At 41.0% G+C, this 20,848-nt stretch overlaps 1 protein-coding gene across 1 annotated transcript in view; it reads right to left on the reverse strand.

The window, feature by feature from the left end:
* The window catches only part of GRM3 (glutamate metabotropic receptor 3), a 98,309-nt gene that overhangs the window by 27,228 nt on the left and 50,233 nt on the right, over window positions 1-20,848 (reverse strand). The gene's annotated exons all lie outside the window — the stretch shown is intronic.

Raw genomic sequence — 20,848 nt, forward strand, 5'->3', positions numbered from 1 at the left:
CAGGATTGGTACCCTCAACACTGTCTCTTATAGCTGGAGAGTTGGACTGTGAAGAAAAGCTGAGCACTGAAGAATTGATGCTTTTGAACTGTGGTGTTGGAGAAGACCCTTGAGAGTCCCTTGGACTGCAAGGAGATCCAACCAGTCCATCCTAAAGGAGATCAGTCCTGGGTGTTCATTGGAAGGACTGATGCTAAAGCTGAAACTCCAATACTTTGGCCACCTCATGCAAAGAATTGACTCATTGGAAAAGACTCTGATGCTGGGAGGGATTGGGGGCAGGAGGAGAAGGGGACGACAGAGGATGAGATGGCTGGATGGCACCACCGACTCGATGCACACGAGTCTGGGTGAACTCCAGGAGTTGGTGATGGACAGGGAGGCCTGGCGTGCTGTGATTCATGGGGTCGCAAAGAATTGGACACGACTGGGTGACTGAACTGAAGTGAACTGAAGAGCAGCCGCTGTCTCGGCGTGTCTGGTTCCGCTCTTCCAGCTGCTGCTCATCATGTCTCTTGCCAACATCTACTGCCGTTTTTATGCCACCTTCTCTGGTTGACTCTGTGCCTACTATTTCACACTGCTGACTTTTACTCTTTCCTTAAATGTAGAGAATGTGGTTGATGTCTCTGTGATGTGTAGACAAATTTTATTAGTTAGGGTAGGCTTGCCTGTGTGGATAAATAGACCCAAATTATTTAAGCATTCAAATACAATGCAAGTTTATGTCTCCCTCATGCAGCAGGCTAAGGTCTTGATCCATGGGTATCTTTCTTTCACACGCTGATTCAGGAACTCAGGTCCCTTCCATCTTGAAGCTGTACCAATTCCTAGGGCCTCCTTCTCATCAGCATCCACCCAGTGGAAGGAGAAAAAGAGTAGGAAGTAGTTGCATCTGCTTTCTAAAAGTATAAACCTGGAAGTGGCACGTGTTTCTGTTCACATTTATTGACTAGAAATTAGTTACAGGGTCACACCCAACTTAAAGAGTGGCTGGGAAATGTGGCTTCTACAGCTCTTTTGTGCATAAAGGACCTCTGAGAGGATGCCCAAGGATAGTGGTTACCAATGGCAAGAGATGGGAAGTGGGCAGATGCATGGCAAAGATGGGTGGGAAATTTTTACTGAATTCTTTTATATTTTTGCATTTTTAAGCATATGATTATAATAACTATTCAAAATACAATAATAAAAAAGGAAAATATACATTAACAATCAAGGAACACCAGATATTTGAGTAAACTTCCAACATGAAAGACAACCAGAAAAGGAAATTTGGCATCAATAGAGACAATGCAGGGAGCAAAAGATGAAAACTTTATAATAATAATGAGCTCAGAGAGATAAGAAAAGATGCTACATCTAGGAGATAACTACAGTCTATTCTTAAAAAGGAACATTCAGAGAGCAAGAATGAACTTTTGGAATTGAGAGCAGAAAATAGAAATTCAGTATAAAGATTGAAAGTTAAATTTGAAAGAATTCTCAAAGTTTGACCAAAATGCTCAGAAGGAAAGTAGAAAATAAAACAAAGATTTGAGAAGATTCTATGGAATTTCAGCATTCAATCAAGAGATGTTTTAGAAAGAGGGAAAGAGAAGTAGAAGGAAGACAGTATCAAGAGAGTCAAAGTAAATTATTGGACAAACTGTCTTGGGAAAGGGTGACAAGAGACTATTGCTCTTTCTTATGAGCTTTGTCAAAGTCACATAAAAATTATGTACGTGTATTATTTTTATAAAAATAAATTATAAAGTTAAAAAGTATAATGAATAATTGGGCCAGGTCAGGCAGAACAGCTTGCAAAGTAAATAAATAAGGAAAATGATACTGCTGCAAATATTATCACAAGTGCTTGGTAAGTGGGTGGTAAACAGTTGTTTGGTGGAATTTTTTAACATAAATTTCCCTCTTATTAAATCTGTCTTATTAAATATGTAACAAACCCATTGTCAGCAGAAGTGTTCTGATCTGTAGTTTGGAATAAAGAGCTACTGTGTGTGCGTGTTAGTCCCTCAGTCATGTCCAACTCTTTGAGATCTGAGAGAGTCTTGCCTGAAGAATCTCATGGGCTGTAGCCTGCCAGGCTCCTCTGTCCATGGGATTCTCCAGGCAAGAATACTGTAGTGGGTTGCCATTTCCTCCTCTAGGGGATCTTCCCAACCCTGAGATTGAACTCAGATCTCTTGAGCCACCTGCAATGGCAGGTGGATTCTTTACCACTGCACCCCTTGGGAAGCCCTTGCTATGTCTATACTAGAAGGAAAAAGAATGAAAGGGGAACCTAGAAGAAAAAGGTAAACTGTATCTGTCAAATATTCCACAAGGGAGAATCTTCCTGTACCTGAATGCTGATCCAAACACGACTGACTTGGGTAGTGAGGAGGCAGGTAGGAAAACCTAGCTCTTTCTCAGGTGTTGCTGGAGTGACTTCAAGTGACGGAGCAGTGTGAAAGTATCGATCCTGTCACCTTCCTGATGCATTCAGAGTCGCTTCTAAGTCAAATGACCCACCTGGGAAATAGTTCAAGTCCAGTGATCCGGAAGTATGGTTCTCTGGAGATGAGCTGTACTGTTCTTTAGAGGGTTTCCTATTTCTCGAGTTGAATTTCCCCAAGAGAACTAAGCATCATTCAAAATGGAAAGATAAATCACCTCTGTTGTTGTGGTAACCGCATGAAAAAAACTAAAGAGGTTGGGGAAGAATTGGAAAGATAGCGGAGTTTTTGTTTTGTTTTGTTTTGTTTTCCCACAAAGATTAAGAATCTTTCTCCAAAATCTACTTCACTGCGCTGCTGCTGCTAAGTCGCTTCAGTCGTGTCCGACTCTGTGCGACGCCATAGACAGCAGCCCACCAGGCTCCCCCGTCCCTGGGATTCTCCAGGCAAGAACACTGGAGTGGGTTGCCATTTCCTCCTCCAATGCGTGAAAGTGAAAAGTGAAAGTGACGTCGCTCAGTCGTGTCCGACTTCACTGCGCTAGTGTCTCAAAATCAGGTCTTCATGTTTCAGAGGAAACCTGATCTGGCCTCGAATCAGGAGACTAATTTCTCAGTTTAGCTCATTATCCAGTTAGTTCTGGTCCCAGTTTCAAATGGATTTATTCTGGAAGTTTCATACCAAGGTGACCAGTCCTCCTAGGGTCCGTTTCATAGAGATGAGGCGGGTTGATACCTTATAAATACCACAGGTCAATGGCAGGAGGAAATTAAATCAGTTCTTTATTTTTTCCTCTCAGACAGAAGTCCAATGTGGCTCTTAACAGGCTGTTAATAATGGGAATATAACTGCCACTGCCTGGGTTCACGTCCATAAATGCTAATAAAGATTGCAAGAGCTACCAGCAGCGACATGGCTCCAATTTTACAACCAGGCCATCACTGAAATTTCTGTGAACTCTTTTGATGGATTGGAATAAAGACTTAGGTGAGAAGACAGAAAATGGCTTTTCCCTTGAAAGACCTTATTAGGGGTCAAGAGGTGAAGAAATCAAAATCCTCTGGCTGGAGCCAACAGAATCCTTTACAAACATCATGCAGCAGGAAGACAGGAAAGAATAAAAACGAACTCTTGGCTAAGTGTAATTAATTTACCTGCTGATTAGGAACACAACTGCCAAAGCATTTCCACGGTTATTTACCACCTGAGAGTGGTTGCTGAGGCACAGCCCCATCTAGATGTCTGAAGTGCTGTCTGATACAGGGAAAAATACTGGCTAAGTTCCTCAGGTGCAAGGGAAAGTGAGTGTTCTAGAAAAGCTACTGAAAGAACATTGCATTTTTTTAGGGTTAAGATGGTATAAAGACCTCTCCAGTTCTCCTGAGAAGTTAGCACGGCAAACACTTCTGAGGTCTCATTACACGTTTTCCTGTTTCCCTATCTAGAGTCTACATCTTATGGCTGAAATTTTCAGCACTGAGGAGGCTCAGAAAGGAACAATGTTTCCTAGACTAAGAATGAAGAGTATGGAGGCAAGGCACAGAGAAAATAGCAGTGAGTGGAAATTAGTGAGATTTCGATCTCCTTCAGCCCCAATTCAGGGGAAAGGCTCAGGGTCTGCTTTTGCTTTTTTTTTTTTTTTTTTTGGTTTTAGCTGGAAGGTTCACGGTGGCCCCTGAATCTTGGTTAGGGACCATTTTTAACCTGAGCTAATGTAACTACCACATCTTTTTCTACCCTCTCTTCCCCAAGTCCTGATCTCCATTACATAATCTATTGCTTTTCTTACATGCCCTATGATGAAACTTTTCATTGAAATACATATACAGAAAAGGGGTAAAAATAAGGATTATCACAAAGTGAATACTCCTATGTAACATTATGGGTGTTAGGAAATGGAACATTGCCAGTACTCTTGTTCTATCCCTGTCTACCCTTGCTTCTTCCCAAAGGTACCACCATCATCTTTAAGTACCACGAACCATGATTGCCTGATGTTATGCGTGATATGAATATAGAATAAAGTATGGGTTATGTAACTCTAATATCTTTTGCTCAAAATTAAGTTTGGTGAGATTCATTCAAGTAACATTAAGAAGCTATAGTTGGTTTACTTTTATTGATGCATCATATTTTATTATATGGGTGTGCCACAATTTACTTAGCCATGTTGCTGTTGACAGTTATGCCTTTTCCCCCTTCTTTTTAAAGTCTTCATCTTATATGAATTATGCTGCGTCTTTAGCTGGGTTATCCTGGCAGTAAACCTTAAGACTAGATTTGGGTTCAAATAGTTGATTTGAGAGTTGATAGGGAAATGGAGAAATAAGACATACACAGGAATGAATCCAAAACAAGAGGTGTGCCTGAGCGCCATGGGTCTCATTCTCCCTGGGGTCTTTACAGAATGGGTGTTGGGACAGAATACCAAAGCTACTCACTAGCTGGGATGGGACAGCTCTCGTTTAATAGCTGCCCCAGGTCCCATCAGCTGCTCTAGGTACAGGCAGAGCATGGCTCTGTGGCCAGAGAGAGCCCCCTGGCAGAGGGTCACAGATGCTTCTATTAGGAAGCCTTGACATGTATGAGAACAGTGAGTGCTGAGGGAATTTGGGGGAGGAGCCAAGAGCATCTCCTGCGTGATGCTATGACCTTTCCGATACATGTGTGCACTTCTGATGTGTGTATGTGTGTACAAGTGTACATATGCACATGTTGACAGTAGTAAAACTTCTATGTATGTGAGTTCCGGTTGCTCCACTTCCTGAATGTTGCTGCTTTTGAATTTTAGCAGTTCTGATGGAAATGCAGTGACATCTCAAATGTTGTGCCATCAGGCTACCAGTTCTTTCTCTGTGTTGGTACGGTGTCCTGTACATTTAACATTAAGAAAATCGAGTACATCTTGGAAAAGTTTCCACTGTATGTCCATCTCTTCACTAGGTCCTAAGCCTCTCATTCATCTTTGCTGTCTCATCATCCAAGGCAATGCTGGGCACGCCGTATGCATTCACTGACTGTTTCCTAAATTGATGATTAGACTTATTAGGTCAAATAGCATCATTCTAGGAACTTCAAACACATGCCAGTGAGTCATACCAGAGACCGATTAAACATCAGTCTTAGGAAATGGGCCTGCACTTGTATTTTGATAGTTTCAGTTCAGTTCAGTCACTCAGTCATGTCTGACTCTTTGCGACCCCATGAATCACGGCATGCCAGGCCTCCCTGTCCATCACCAACTCCTGGAGTCTACCAGTTTACTGTATTATTATATAGCCATGGTTAACAGCCAGTGGTTCTCAGCCACGGAGAAGGCAATGGCACCCCACTCCAGTACTCTTGCCTGGAAAATCCCAGGAGTAATATTTCCTCCCAGAAAATATTTGACAATGTCTGGAGATATTCTGGTTGTTATGACTCAGGCTGGGGGCTGCTACTGGCATCTAGTGGAGAGAGGCCTGGGGTGCTGCTAACCAGTCCAGAAGGCACTGATCACAAACTCACAACAAATAACTTCCCAGCCCTCAATTTCATCAGTGCCAAGACTGAGAAATCCTGGTCTAAGGTAATACCTGTTTGGAGTTTTAGAAATAGTTTAATAATCTCAAACCTCTTTAAAAATTGAAAACATCCATTCCAGAGAAATTCTTTATTGGTGTTGTAAAATGGATGTTATAATTATCTAGTCCTTTTCCTTCCTCCAGTCATTTCCAGCTTACAAAGTCCTTTCGGTGTTCTCCTTCAAAGTCCTTTCCTTTTCACATTCGTCAACAGCTTTACTGCCCCTGGTCCCCTCTCCACAGCCTCTCACCTCTACCACAGACCCCATTTCATACAGATCTCTGTGATTTTCTTTTATCCATTTTGGAAAAAGCAGCCAGCCTGGCTGGGTGTCTCCTGGCTGTCAGTCACCTTGTAGGAGAGCAGCCGTCTCTTGTGTGTCACAGGGGTGGGTGTCAGGGACCCTTTTAGAGCAGATCACAGCAAGAAGAGCTGTCGGGGGGCAGGCAGTGGGGTCTCTGTGGGAATTTTCTTCCTTTTTAATGTGACATCTCCAGCACAAATCTGAGCACCCAAGAACACTGTGACTTTGCAACACTCACCAGAGGTGTTCAATTTTATGAAGAGAAATTGTGAATTCTGAGGATAAATTTAATCTGTCCTCATGCTTTTAAAGGTGACTCCCTCACATGAATTGAATAATTTAATCGCATAGATTAAAAAAAATGCTTCCCTAAACCAAAGTTGGATACAAGCACATGTCCATGACTTTGTTAAAAAAAAAATTAAAAAAAGAAGGCATCTGTTTCCCATTGTCCTGCCCTTCAGTCACTTGGCCTGCTGGGCTCCAATTCTAAATGCTGCACGAGAGTGAAATGTGAAGTTGAAAACTGAGAAAATCCCTTTCAGAGAGGTGATAGTAAGTCAGCAGTAAAAACTGTTAAAAAAAGAAAACCTATTTAAAAAATAGTAGCAGAGCTAATATTCTGAAGAACATAATCACGGTTGCAAGAATACTTGATAAAATGAGTTTCCCTTTTTAAGCAAACAGTATAGCATTTCATATAAAAAGCCAAACAGCAGAAATTTTATTCAGCATTCATGGATGAACACCCACAGATAGGCAGGGCAGCTTAGTATGCGGTAACTGCAGATTCTATGAGGGAAGCAAATTAATTTCTAGTCTCCTGCCTTATGCATGCCTGGACATGCATTTGACACTCTGTGTGGTATGGTGCAAAGAGAATACAGGGGAAATAAATTGCTTCTCCTCCCAGTATGTGGGCCTATTGTTACATTGTCATGTTTTTCCTAAATGACTGTAGCCTAGCAGGTCTTCACTGAGAGGGACTGCATCAATGAACTCCTGTATGTTGAGTGACCTTGTCAGGGCATCAGGCACTTTCACACACTGTTAAAAATTCCAAACCTGCATCTTCCCAAAAGGATTTCTGTTCCGCTGGAAATAATTAAGGTGACAAAATTGAAAGTAATTGCTTTGCATTTTCACCCCAATTTGTGCATAAAATCTATTTTGAATTATTCTAAAAATAAAAGTGCAAAGGGTATCATAAATCTAGTTATTTTGTTCTTCTTAGAAAATATTCCTAGAAATTAGTCAACCTCAGGAATCATTTTAAATCAGATGAGTCTTCTGTTCTTCCTCCAATTGTGTTAAATTAACTTACTGATAGAACATAGCCCTTATATAATTATATAGTATATTATTATGTAATTATCAGTTATACAGGGCTTCCCAGGTGGTGCAGAGGTAAAGAATCTGCCTGCCAATGCAAGAGATGCAAGAGATGTGGGTTCAATCCCTGGATCAGGAAGATCCCCCAGAGAAGGAAATGGCAACCCACTCCAGTATTCTTGCCTGGAAAACTCCATGGACAGAGGAGTCTGGTGGGCTACAGTCCATGGGGTTGCAAAGAGTTGGACACAACCGAGCACACACATACATGTCAATTATATAATTAGACAATATATACTGACATAGTATCTATAATGTATATAACATTATATATACTTATATAATATATAATCATTATACTTAAGAGCTGTTAGGATTCTATCACCAAGTTAATTTTATCTATTATAAAGTCATATATATATATATCATTTTCTTGCATAAATTCCCTCATTTCCCAGATGGTACTTTTACTGCAAACCCAGAGGACTGGGCATTGTTAACATCTAGGACTTTACCCAAAGTCATCCTTGAAATCAGCGAGAACGTGATCTTATTTGCTGATAGCATCTGAGCAGGTGTGTAATAATGAAGATGGCACAAATTGTTCTTGGGACTCATCTACTTCCTTTTTATCTTCTTTTTTTCTCAGCATGCTTTCTTGTTCCCAGTACCCCAGCTTCCCACATAGCCCTAGGCAAAAGTAATTCCCATCAAAGTACTAGATTCTGTTTAGGTTACTCCTTTCAGGGCTGTTCATAGTGAAAGAGATCATACTTAGAGGACAGTGTGAAAGGTCATCAGAGATACATTATTGATGATGGAATGTGATATCTCAGTAGAGAAAGAATTTGGGGCAAAGAAGGTTTGTCCAGCTTTCCTAAAACAATACCTTTCATGTTTTGGCCTCTGCCCTAAGAAAGAGGGATGTCTGCTCCTTAACTTTACCTCTTTTTCCATCTTATCTTTCTCCTCCACAGAAGAGAATCTATGGATGTGATTGGCAGAGTCCGACGTTCATGGATTGTTTTTCCCTAACTGTCAGAATCACAGTGATTAAGAAAGACAGGCAGGTACTCTTCTACCTCCCATGGCCAACTGATGGAGGCACCAACCCCTCAGGGCTGACCTGGACCATCATCATGCCTGTGTTTGCACCTCTAGTCTGCAGAGTATGCAGACATGCTGACATTTGTCTAGTAGCTCTGATCCTCCTCCAGGCTCTCTGTTCCTCCTGCCTGGAAGATGCGGGGAATAAAGTCCTGATACTCACTCCTCATGTAAACAGACATTTGGATTTGTAGGCTTTGAATCTGCTCTAAAGATTCAGCTGTTTAGAGGGAGGAAACCAAAGCTTTTTTTCTGCTTCTGGCCTTTGCCTTATATCCTACCTGTAATATCATGGCAGCATTGTAGGGAGAGAATGGTGGGAAGGAGACCAAGCCCTTGCTCATTTTTTTTAACAAACATTGAAATTTGTTTCCTCTTGGCTATTGATCCGTATGTACTAAAACCCAGGAGGAGAAAAAGGAGGATAGGGATTTGGCACTAACGCCCTATTTCAGGGAAGAGTAAAAAGAGAGGAATGAGTCTCAGTTGTTGGAAAAATGGTTTAATGGCAGCATTCAAATAGCTAATGTTTGTTTTCTTTCAAATTGTAGTTATGGGGCACATGCACTTGTATTAGAAGTAAAAGGACAGGGAAAAATTATAGAAAAAGCTGAGAGGATGGGAGGGGAGGAGTCAATACTGGCTGATCCAACTTTTTCCTGAAACTGAATAGTGAGGACTGCTCTTACCCTAACTCTGGTTCTCATTACAGTATGTATATATGAACAGCACCTCATGTGATATCTGGCACACAGGGAGTGCTAGCAATCCCAAACTGTTATTATTACAATGGATTATTGTAATAGCCTCCTAGGTGACTTTCTGTATCCAATCTCTCTCCTCTCCCTGCCCCCCTTTATTTTACTGGTTCACACTCCTATTATATAGCCTGGTGGTTCAGTGGTAAAGAATCTGCCTGCCATTGTAGGAAATGTGGGTTCAACCCTTGGGTCACGAAGATCCCCTGGAGAAGGGAATGGCTACCCACTCCAGTATTCTTGACTGGGAAATCTCATGGACAAAGCAGCCTGGCAGGCTATAGTCCATGGGGTCTCAAAAGAGTTGGACACGACTTAGCAACTAAAAACAGCAATATATAGCATACTCCTATCTATCCATCTGTCTATACAACCTTAATATTCTGAAGCCACCTACAGTATGTGGAAGCTAGGTAATTGCTTTGAAGTTTGTTCCTAACTGTACAGGGTTTAGTTCTTAGAGCATCTAATTTGTGACTCTATTTTGAGAATCATCCAGAGATTGATGTGGTATACAGCCTTTCCCCAAGATTTGGACTTCCAAACTTTATTTCATTTACTTCATTGAAGGACGCCTAATGTCTTGTGTATTGGTGATCCTTGGGACTATCCCCTCCAGAATAAAGTATCATGCTAAACTCCACAGTCCTGCAAAATCCAGCCCATCTCACTGTTTGTATCTTTCACTTTCTCCCTTCACAATGCACAAGAAACGCCAACAATCCTCTTCCACTTTGCCGCGATGCAGCCTGCGCTTTTCCACCTGCAGCTCAGCTCTCCCCTTCCCTGTGCTCCGTATACCCTCTCTTTCTTGTAAATGCCTGTGAAATTGCTCACATGGAATTGCTGCCCATTGGTGAATCTCAGTTGAAAGTGTAATTCCTCTCTGAGCCTACATATAACATTCCTTTTCTTCAGCGTTCATCGTCTTTCTCTTAGTATAGATCGTCTTTGTCTCTCTTTTCCATTACTATCCTTGTTTTGAGCTCCTCAGTGGCAGAAGCCAAACTTTATTATCTTTCAGAGATTGTAACCTGGGATCCATAGGCTAAGATCAGCCTGAGAAATAGTTTTATTTGTCCTTTACTGCATTAGTAAAAGTGTTAGTTGCTCAGTCATGTCCGACTCTTTGTGACCCCATGGACTGTAGTTCTTCAGACTCCTCTGACCATGGAATTCTCCAGGGAAGAATACTGGAGTGGGTTGCCATTCCATTCTCCAGGGGATCTTCCTGACCCAGGGATCGAACCCAGGTCTCCCGCACTGAGGACAGATCTTCATTGTCTGAGCCACCCGAGTATTTGTAAAACACTTGAATTAGCTTTACTAAAATACTGAGAGAAAACTTTAGATTTACAGAAAGACCAGATAACCCTGGGCCTTTATTGAAAAACAGCCATGGCTGATGGGAGTTGCAGTTCAAATACATACCTGGTGAGGTATTTGAACGTCCACCCCTCAAATAATGCCTAATACAGAATAGGTCCTTGAAAAATAGTTTTTTTTAAGCCAGGTGTAACTACCTCAACAAATACCAAGGGAGACGGAAAAATAATCCTACTATTTAGGAAGAAAATTTAAGATTTCAAAATTTGATTTTCTTTTCAAAATGAGGAGAGAGGAAGTAACCAAAGGAAGTGTTTTGGTGGAGAACGCAAGTAAACAATGATGCCTGACCATAAATGAACTCTCTTCTGGGGTTCCAGCGCCCGTGTGTATACCTGTAGCAGAGAGTGATTCATTGTTAATAAGTTGTTTATTTGCTCTGGGACCCCAGTCTAGACTGAGAGCCCCATGAGACCTGGAACTATGTCATGCATCGATTTTCACTGGAGCCTGCCTGCCTGCCGACGCTGGAATCTGGGTTTCATGGCTCACTGGTTACTTACTCGTGTTTCGGTGACCCGAAGAATTTCTGGGCCTGTTCCGCTGACAGTGCTTGGTGTAGTGTATAGTGTACTGAAAGGTTCTATCGCTCTCTGATGATTAGAGCATCTGTCCTCTGGTAGGTAGTTGAAAAATGGTTGTTCAATTAACGAATGAATGAGAGAGTGAATCAGTGTCTACCATTGTACAGCCACTATGTTGACAGCCAGCTGGTTCTCTGAGTCTTCATTAAATGGCTTAGGTCTGTTCCAATAATCATTACAGGAACCACAGCTAATCTACGAACCATAGTTCTTTAGATTCCAGACTTCACTGACTTAAATTAGACTTAAACCGCCTAAGTGTTTAGAACATAATATATTTATTTATAGCTAAGAAAACTTTCCTCTTCATTCAGCTTGTTACCATGGGGTATATTATCTGTAATATTGTCTTTGTTTCCAATTTTGCAAATTGCTTATGAATTAACTGCGTCCCACCACACTCTAAACCTTGCCCGAGTACCTCTGTTAGATTTGGATGTCAACACAAACACACACACACATACACAAAGCTAGAGGTAGTGAAGAAATGTTGGACCTTTTCTTCAGGGTATAATTTTGGCTATGGAACTGAGGAAGAAAAACCTATGACTTTGTCTCTCTGCACTTCTAGGGATTTCTTGCCAGAAGATGGGCATGGAAGGATGCTGAAGGGGGAAGAGCCTGGAAGTGTGGAAGCAATTTTGCTTTGGAAAGTCTGTTCTGGTTTTGCTTTCCTATCCCTGTCCTTTTCTTTTGGAGAACCTATAACATGTTTGATAGCAAGGATTTTGTCTTATTAATTGTTACAACCTTAGTAGCTAGCATTTACCAATTTTGTGCTGGAGGAATGGATAAAGGAACTAGAAAAGAAAGAAAGAATGAATAATACGAGGCAGAAAGCAAGGGACCTCCCCAAGCATCAGATGATAAATTGATAAAATTCTTATAAATATATATGGTATAGTATATATTATTATAATTTATTATTGGCAGTGGTTTAGTCACTAAGTTGTGTCCAACTCTTGCAATCCCATGGACTGTAGTCTGCCAGGCTCCTCTGTCCATAGGATTTCCAAGGCAGGGATACTGGAATGGGTTGCCATTTCCTTCTCCAGAGAGTCTTCTCAAACCAGGGATTGAACGTGGCCTCCTGCACTGCAGGAAGATTTTTTTTACCAACTAAGCCACCAGGGAAGCCCATTGTATATTATTATGATGCTATAAGTATGGTCATAACACTCTGAAGAAACCTGATATATTTAGGGTTAATACTTCAAAGCTTTCATCTGAATACTAAAAAATGTTTGCAAGTTAAGTAGATGATCTGCTTGTGTAAGGCACTTAATACATACTACCTAATGAGTTAATTTGGGAAGGCCCAATTTAAGGTTTTAATTAATTTCTGTTATCTATTTTAGAATAATGACTTTGAGATAAAGTAATTCTTCCTCGCCTCTCCATGCAAGCCCCGGGGCTGAGACCCTGGTGGAAATCAGAGAGCACCTTTTGCATGCTAAGTTGCTTCAGTGTGGGTCCGACTGTGTGACCCTATGGATCACACGACCCTATGGATTACAGCCCTCCAGGCTCCTCTGTCCATGGGATTCTCCAGGCAAGAATACTGGAGTGGGTTGCCATTTCCTTCTCCAGGGCATCTTCCTGACCCAGGGACCAAACCTGTGTCTCTTATGTCTACCTGCATAGGCAGACAGGGTCTTTACCACACCTGCCATGCCCTAAATGCAGGTCTGGTCTACTCCCAGCAGGACAAGCCACACTCAGAGCTGTGTCTAGGCATTGGCATTGGATGTTTGAATTTTGATTATTCAGGTTTTTTCCCCACAACACTTAAACGCTTTCCATGTGCTATGAGTCAGAAACATTCACCACATCAAAACTTGCCCCCAAGGGCGTGATTATTGGTTATAGAGACTGGTGTATAAATTTAAAATCACTGCAAGAGTTGGATCTTGGGTTCATTTTGTAAAAGTCTGCAATCTTAATGGGATTGAATATGATCATCTGGGAACAGATAATTTTGGAAGGGTGGGAAGAATATATTCAAGGATGGTGGGGAGTCTTTGTCATTTTCCTAGAACTTGGCAGTTCCTATTTTATTTTGACTTCAAAGCACCTTCTGTGGAGCATGGAGTGGGAAGGGATTTGTGTGTGTGTGTGTTTTGTTTTGTTGTTTGTGTGTGTTGTTTTTAAATCTATTTTGTTTTTGACTATTTTCATTGTGGCAAGTGCTTTCCACTCAGAACTAATAACAGACAACTTTGGAAGGAGGCAGTGATGATGTGTGATTTTGGCATTCATGAGACAGAACACGGTACATCTTGGATCAAATGGCTCTGAGTAATTGCACTGCAGAAATTGCATTTTGGAGGAGAGTTCATTTTTTGGTTGCTGATCCTAGCCATTGTGATATGTTTGTGCCCCCGGGCCTGCTGGGCAGCCTGGTATTAACTTCAGCTCGGCCCCTGCATCTCTGATTGCTGTTGCTACACTTGTCAGCTTTCAATACTTTTCTTCAAACAGGTTCCAAATTGTCCTTGCAGCATTTCTGTGGTTGGCTTTAGGGTGTATGATTGTCCTTAAATGTACTATATGGTAACTCATTTGAAGCAAAAGCAATAAGCAAGAACATTATTAAGATAGCAATTGGAATGAATGTAAAATCCTTTCTTCTTTCAAGGCCTCTCTTAATAATGTATGATTTGAGAGAGAAGAAATTTGCAAAAATTTTGTTGCGGGGATAAAGGGGAAAGATGAAAAGCTATTTTCCCCTTAGATTTACTGCTTCCCACACATGCATAAAGACATACAAACAATGACAGCTACTGCTTTCTTTTTTATTTTCATCCAATGAGTTCAGCAAATGACATCAAGTGTCTCTGGCTGTGATAACTGCCATGGAAAGTGAAATCTTCTTTCTAGTGAGTAGTTGAAGCTGGTGGAGCAGACTTGGCTGGGATGTATCTTACAGGTAGATATGTCTTACAACGATGAACTTGGAGACAGATTTTTGGGGGTGACTGTGATGGCCGAGGGATACCTTACAGCTTCTTTGCCCAGTTCCCATCAGAGGTTTGGTCAACAAGATGAGAGATTTGGTGCCCAGAAGAGAAGCTTATGGTCCAAAGTGTACATGTGCATGTCCTGGAAGCCGATCCACATCATGTAGCATTGCTGGATCAGACCTTCTTCTTTTTCAATTGTATTAGATGGAGATGGTTGTCGTATCTGACTCTTGTTGCTGCATGGACTGTGGCCTGCCAGGGCCCTCTGTCCATGGGATTTCCCAGGCAAGGATACTGGAGTGGGTTGCCAATTGTATTTAGTTTCTGGAATTTTAGGTGCTGCTGGGAAGTGAGTAAGGCTGCAGGTTTCTGTGACCATTGAGGCATTTGGCATTATATGTACCTTCTCTTACTGGATAATAAATACCCTTTAGTACCTTCTCAAAAGTTCCTTCTTATAATCATCTAAGAGAGGAATTATAAGCTATATTTATGAATACTGCTACATAGTGCTACTCTTGTGCTTTCCATACATCATCTCATTTAATTTAACCAAATCAAGTGGGTCCTTATTGAACATTTTCATGTGAGAGAAGTGAATGTGAAAGAGGCTGAGCCATGAGACTAGTACGTGAACATCTCAGAACCAGGCCCCGGTCTGTTTGACAGCAGCACTTGTGTTCTGAACTGTGGTTTGTCTTTCTTACTATGAGTCTTGTCTCCCCAGCCTAATTTATACGTTTGTTCATGGTGCTTCCATAAATAGTGAGTTCATCTATCTTAGTGATTTTCACATGCTGATTTAGTTGTCTTGAAGGCAGAAACCATGTCTTATTCATCTTTAATATTTAGCACAGTAAGAGGCACATAGTAAGCATTTCAATAATTGTTAGATGAGTGATTAGGAATGACAATCGGGGCTGGTCTTTTAGGCAAAATAAGCAAACACCTTCACAATGTGATTTGAAAATTTCTGTAAGTGGGTAGTTTTAGAAGGAATTAATTTTTTTTGGCTGTCACCAGGGAAAGGAGTGATCTAGACTAGAAGGAATACCCTCGTCTGCAATATGAGACAACACCTATGGAGACATGCTGTGTGTGTGTGTGTGTTTGTGTGTAGTGCATGGTCTACTTCAAGAGATCTAAATTCCCTTTCTGGCTCGAGGCTGCATAGCAGATAGTTGCTCTGGTGGTATAAGTGTCTTCTGGACAGACTTCATGTTGTTGTTTTGAGTATCTCATTGATTAATAACTTTTGAGACCATATTTATGAGTTTTCATTGTGATCAATTAAAAAATTGCATCTTATTAAGTAAAGTAAAGGGGGAGGTTGAGAAACTGTAGAAGGCTCTGAATTCTTTCCATCTTTCCTGATTCATGCACATTAATTTTTTGACTTCTAGTGGACTTCACTTTCACTTTTCACTTTCATGCATTGGAGAAGGAAATGGCAACCCACTCCAGTGTTCTTGCCTGGAGAATCCCAGGGACAGGGAAGCCTGGTGGGCTGCCGTCTATGCGGTTGCACAGAGTTGGACACGACTGAAGTGACTTAGCAGTAGCAGTATTTGATTCTAACCTCAGTTGATTCATGTATTTATCAAACATGTAGCAGATGCTAAGGCTAATCGTGTGACCAACATGACTACAATCCTTGCCTCCATGCAGATGACCCTAGTGTAACTTCAAATTGTGATCAGTAAATGCTGTGACAAAAAGTCAAGCAAGGTAATGGTACAGCGAATGATAGGTAATAATGGTTGGGAGGATTCTTCAGGGAAGTAATATCTGAGCTGAACTTAAAGACAAGAAGGAGTGAGACACTTGAGGCTCTGGAGGAAGAATATACTAGATTGAAGGAGCAGGAAATACAGTTTCTCAAGTTGGAACATGCTTAAAGTGCTCAATGGACAAGAAGAAAGCCAGTGTGGTTCATGTTTAGAGAATAAGAAGAAAGTGTGGTGCAAGTTATGAATTTGGAGTGGCAAGCAGGGGACTGGATCCTAGAGGGGCTTATGGGCTTTGGTAATGTATTTAGATTTTATTCTATCATCAATGAACAGTGTTCATAGGATATTCTGACTAGATTTATATTTTGAAAAGCTCACTCTGGTTACTATGTGAAGAATGAACCCTAAGAGCATCAGAAGGGAGACAAGGAAAGTCATTTAGCACCTGTTTCAGGGATCAAGAGATGAAGATGGATGAGTTGGAAGAGGAGTGAAGACAGTAAGAAGTGGTCAGATTTAGGAAGTATCCTTTGAAGCAGTGCTCATGAACTGAACATTAGGAATGAGAAAACAGAGTTAATCTTTGATTGATTATAAAGTTTTATTTAAATAAGCAGATGATGGTACTATTGACTAAAATTGGTAAAGGATTGGGTGTGTGTGTGTGTGTGTGTGTGTTTTGGTGCAGGAAGGAGAGGTGAAAAATGAAGATCTTTGAGTTGAATATGATGAATGAGATTTTTTTGCCTATGCAAGATGAGATGTCAAAGAAGCCATTAAATATACAATTCTCTATGCCAGCAGAGAGGGCAGGGATGGAGAAAATTCACTTGTGAGTCATTACTACATGGATGATGTCCAATGTTAGGGACTAGAGGAGGTAACTATATGGGAGGAATGGGAGGATGGAGTCTTTATGTGTCCCACCATTGAGAGTTTGGACAGGGTGAGAAGAGGATGCCTGAAAGGAGACTGAAAGAGAAGGGCTGCAGAGGGAAGGAGAAAAGATAAAGAGGGTATGGAATCCTGGATGTCATAGAAGAATTGTGTTGTGAAAAGTAATAGAAGCCAGAGAATCTTAAAAAAGGATGAATAAAAAAGTAAAAGATCGATTGTGTCCAGAGTGGGGTAGACTTATTACACTATAGTGTGGTCACCTCTTTACTCATGTGTATTTTCCAGTAGATTCTAACTTCCTCGAAGGTAGATTAGGATACGTTTCTAGCCTTAGTGTGCAGGTACAGGGCCTAACACCTGCTGGATGCTTATTAAATATTTACTGAGTGGATAAATGAACTCCAAAGCCTAACAAGATGACAGCTAAAGTGAGACTGCTGCTGCTGCTGCTAAGTCGCTTCAGTCGTGTCCGACTCTGTGTGACCCCATAGACGGCAGCCCACCAGGCTCCCCCGTCCCTGGGATTCTCCAGGCAAGAACACTGGAGTGGGTTGCCATTGCTTTCTCCAATGCATGAAAGTGAAAAGTGAAAGTGAAGTCGCTCAGTCGTGTCTGACCCTCAGCGACCCCATGGACTGCAGCCTACCAGGCTCCTCCATCCATGGGATTTTCCAGGCAAGAGTACTGGAGTGAGGTGCCATTGCCTTCTCCGAAAGTGAGACTAGGCTCAGGAAATATGGGAAGTATTTGTCGTTCTTCACACCCACTTCCAACCTAAGTTATACTTTAAATTTTCTATAAAAATTAACATAGAAGGCAATCAGACGCAGGCCCCTGAACAGCTCGTTGAATAAGATTCATTAAAAAATGATGGACAGTGTGACACAGTATACCATACAGGAGGGAGTTGGGGAGACTGACTGAGCTATATTTTGAGTTAATTTTATATTCATAAATAAGATTGGAATTGTAGCCCTGGTTTGATTCACCTCATTGAAAGTGAAAAGGTAGAACTGCACATTTCCCCACAGGAAATCTAAAATCAAATATAGCATAGAGGGTAATGGTGTTTTTGCTTAATTTTCAATAATGTATAATTTTGTAATTTAATTACAGTGCTAGGGAGATACATTAGAAGGGACACACAGAGCATTTAGGGTTCCTTGGAGAAAGGTGTTCATAATTTTAAAATTATTGTGTTAATTATTAGATAATGAGGAAGCTTAAAGCTACATCTGATGTACACCATGACAAGCTTCGTTTCTTCTGAGCTCTTCCTAAATCCCCCAGTTGGAGAGAAAGAATAAGATATGTTTTTCTTTTTGTTTCATTGTTACCATACCAGCTAGTTTTGTTGTTGTTGCTCCTTTGGGAATTTCTTCATCCTATTTCTAAATATCAGAGTACATCAGGGTTTAGTTCTGTGTCTTTTCCTTTTTCCTATACATTTTCCCCCTAAGTCATCTTATCTGTTTCCTGTCAGTTTAAATACACGGATGATTCCCAACTTGGCTCTAATTCAGAAATGGCCTCTGAAATGCAGATGCTCAATACTACCGCTTGCCAGGCCGTGTATTCTTCAAGGGAGAGGCTGATGTCTGTTTCATCCATCAGTGTGTTAGAGTGAGTGCTTGACACTTAGTAAGCTTTAAGAAATGTCTGTGGAAAAGCAGTGTTAGCTCTGCGATGGGGAAGCACTATACGTCCCTTGATTTGCACAGGTCATTATTGAAAGCTTCTGTCTTTGCTGGAGTGCCCAGTCCCCAAATCCTGCATCTTTTCCAATGCTCACTTCAAATGCTGCCTTATTCCTAAGGCAATGTATCCACCCAGGTATTAATAGAAGGGACTTCAATCCCAGGTGGTGCTGTGGTAAAGAACCCTCCTGCCAATGCAGGAGATGGAGACATGGGTTCGATCCCTGCCTGAATCAGGAAGATCCCCTGGAGGAGGGCATGGCAACCCACTCCAGTATTGTTGCCTGGAGAATCCCATGAGTAGAGGAGCCTGTTGGGCTGTAGTCCATAGGGTCACAAAGAGTCAGACACAATGGAAGTGACTTAGTATAAATCCCTTCTAGGTACTTGTGAAACTTTATCTGACATTCCTGTGATATTTAATCATGGATGAATTAATGCATGCAAAACAGAATCAAATAATTTCAATGCTGAACCTATTAGTGATGAAAACTTAAGTTTTTCTCACTGCCCCAGTCCGGAATCTTTTCAAGGCACTGAATCATTTAAATTTTTAAGTTTTGTTCTCTAACATAAATTGGCAGTAGACAGAGAATGAGAGTTGGTTTCTGTTTGTGAGGAGACTGGGTTACCTATGATGGGAGGGATGTTTTACCCTGAATTAGCCCAGGACAGTCCCAGTTTATGCACTCTGTTCCATTGTTCACAGCATTCCTTTTCACTCTCAAAAGGGTCTATGTTGAAGGATAAAGTCTATATTCATTCACCCTATTTATAAGGTGTAGAAAAGCACAGCCCTTGACAAATTTCAGAGTGCTTTGTGTACAGAAATAAAAAGAGAGAGAATAGAAATATGGAATTGTGTAAAACATAATTTCTCCAGAATCTGCATTTGCCCACGATGGTGGAAGCTTGACTATCTTTATATCCTTTTGCATAAAGAAGGTCCCTGTTTATTTTCTTATAATCAGTTTTGCTTATTATATCCTATAATGTTACAGTTGAATAGGGAATACAGCTCAAAGTCAAACACATCAACACAACTTGCGAGGTGTTAAAAAAAATCACGAAATGAGGCCACTAGCATCTGGATATAGCCTAGAGAAGTCCCATAGATGAGCCCCCATATACATAAGCTCCCTAATTGGTTCTGTCCTCATTGGCTTCGAAATAATTTTCCTAATATGCAGGCAGATTCCTAACAGTATATCCACACTTTGTCCAGCAGATGGTGTCTTTGCAGCAAACTATCCATTTCTTCCTTCTCCCCCCATACCTACACCCCCAAGGAAATTAACCACCAGGTTTCTGCCAGAACCTGCCATATTCAGGGTGATATATGATGCTGTTAAAATAAAATATAAAGGTTAGAGAAAGATCAGTAATAAGTCCTAAATTGAACATAGATTTCAAGAAAGTACCTCTAAAAGAGTCTAGAAATTAATAGTCCATAATATGATGAAAAACCCCAGCTGACATCAAAGGAACCTCTTGCCTTCTTTTTAAAGAATTCTGTTTAATGCATAATTCACCAAGCCCATGAAACATTCTGGGAAACTTTTGGATGGATATCAGCCTTTTAATTCAAAATTATGCACTCTGGGAAGTAGCTGGCACTGAAGGTGGCAAGCCTACTAGGTAATTTACACCCACAATCAAATTGCAATTACAAAGGAGATTAAAACATGACTTTAAACAGCCTAATTCCACCCTCAGGGCTACTAGCTGTTTGGTAAACATAGCAAGGGAGCCTGTAATTAAAAATTCCAACCCTCTTCAGCTTTGTTAAGGCGACACTATGGAATTCCAAGGGAAAGGGGAGAACACGTTATTTCAAGTAATCTTTGAAGGGTAGCTTTCTATCTTCAACAGGTTGTGTTTCTTCTGATATTATCTATCCCATCCTCTACTAGTTGTTTTTTGAAGTATTATATGACTCTTGTTTCTTTAAGAATAATTTGAAAGCTTTTCAAATCTGGAGACGCTATAGAGAAAGGTGAGTGTATTCAGACTGTGACGGTGAGCTCAGCTGTACGACTGGCAGTGCGGACTCCTGGGCATACTGGGCTGTATGGAGCATCAGTGTCA

This window comes from Bubalus kerabau, chromosome 8, assembly GCF_029407905.1.
Source record: "Bubalus kerabau isolate K-KA32 ecotype Philippines breed swamp buffalo chromosome 8, PCC_UOA_SB_1v2, whole genome shotgun sequence".
Lineage (NCBI taxonomy): Eukaryota > Metazoa > Chordata > Mammalia > Artiodactyla > Bovidae > Bubalus > Bubalus kerabau.